Below are 1,518 nucleotides of genomic sequence, written 5' to 3' on the forward strand. Positions count from 1 at the left end.
GTAAAGTAGGAGTTAGAGCATTTTCTTTATAAACTATATTAGATGATTTTCTAAGTTAAGTTGTTCTTGGAAACTATGGGCCTAAGCCTTTTAACCTAGTAACTCACCCCTGGAAATTGTTTGGATATTTCTAGGAAACCCCTATAACTGTGTCATCTCTGTGCTTTGTTTCATATATATATATATATATATGTATGTATGTATGTATGTATGTATGTATATACACATGTGCAGCACACACGAACATGCATACACATGCTTCCTGAACACATGACGTAAGTAATTGTTGCTTTATAATAAGCTTTAAAATCAAGTAGAACAGATCAAGTACCAGTACGCTGTAAATTAAAATATATTTTTTTCTACTTGCTCTTCCAAATGAATTTTGCAAATAGTGTGTCTAAGTAGCTCATAAATTTTTAAATCTGTATTACATTAAATCTTTACATTAGCTTATTTCCTAGTTTTACTCACTATGGATGATTTTATAAGGAAACAGATTTTTAAACATCATAATTATATCTAGACTTTTTTTTACCCCCATTCAGGTAACACTGTCTCCAAAGGAGAATGCTATTTTGATGTTCCCTGGTCAATATGAAAAACATCCTTTTCTTCGAGAACACTTGGTTGGATAGCACAGTCTGCATTGTTTCCAGTTCCGGGCTTACATCACCAACGAAGTGTTTTTAGAGTAGGATTTCTTTGAATGACTGAACAATGGAGATGTGGTTCATTAAAAGAAACTCTTGGTCACAGAGTGCATAAAAGTCAGTCTGTGTCAAAATTAGAATTGAGGGTGTTTTTATATTGTAACTTTCTTAGCATGCTAAATTTTTATTAATGCTATAAAAAATAAATGTGATATGCAAGTCCTTTTTTTCTTCCCGAAACTTTACATACATGAATCTTCTTCTTGGGAATATATTCTTACATGGTGAAGTTAAATCTACCTACAGTGGAGAAAGGAAACTAATTGGGGCAATCTTGGTAAAGGATTGTATTGTAAAGGTCCAACCAATTATAAAACAATCTCACTGATAATCAAAGATTAAGAAACAAAGGCTACCTGAGAATCCCAGAGGTTTGCACCTGCCTTTCTAAGGTCTTCAATATTTACTTTGGGCTAGGAACCCGTGGGAGGTTTTGAGTTAAGGATGACTTGATATGACATGATATGTAGCATGATATGATAAAAAGTCATCTGACTGCTATGTTGATCAGTCTAAAGAGAGGAAGCAGGCAGACTGGGACCAGTGGGTGGTAGGTGTTGGATTTGAATGTAGAGCAATCCGGATTTTCCAGTATATGACATGGATTTTGGAAGAGAAGGATGATGCCAAGCTTTTTGTCTTAACTGGACAAATAAAGTTGGAATTTAATGAGAAGTCTACATATAGAGTACATTTTTTAAGAGAAGGGAGTTGAATTTTTGACAGAAATTTGAGGTATCCATTAATAGATGTTATATATGAATATTTTTATTAGTCTAGGTACTTTAGAGAAACAAATCCACAG

At 33.5% G+C, this 1,518-nt stretch overlaps 1 protein-coding gene across 2 annotated transcripts in view; it reads left to right on the plus strand.

The window, feature by feature from the left end:
• Positions 1–875, plus strand: part of SMN2 (survival of motor neuron 2, centromeric) — a 24,428-nt gene extending 23,553 nt beyond the window's left edge. For both annotated transcript variants that reach the window (XM_004703551.2, XM_045285365.1), the window contains exon 9: positions 549–875. The gene's annotated coding sequence lies outside the window, so the exon portion shown is untranslated. The remainder of the gene's footprint in view (positions 1–548) is intronic.
• Positions 876–1,518: the final 643 nt, after the last annotated feature.

This window comes from Echinops telfairi, unplaced genomic scaffold (assembly GCF_000313985.2).
Source record: "Echinops telfairi isolate 266 unplaced genomic scaffold, ASM31398v2 ScPeMD7_7469;HRSCAF=8507_1, whole genome shotgun sequence".
Lineage (NCBI taxonomy): Eukaryota > Metazoa > Chordata > Mammalia > Afrosoricida > Tenrecidae > Echinops > Echinops telfairi.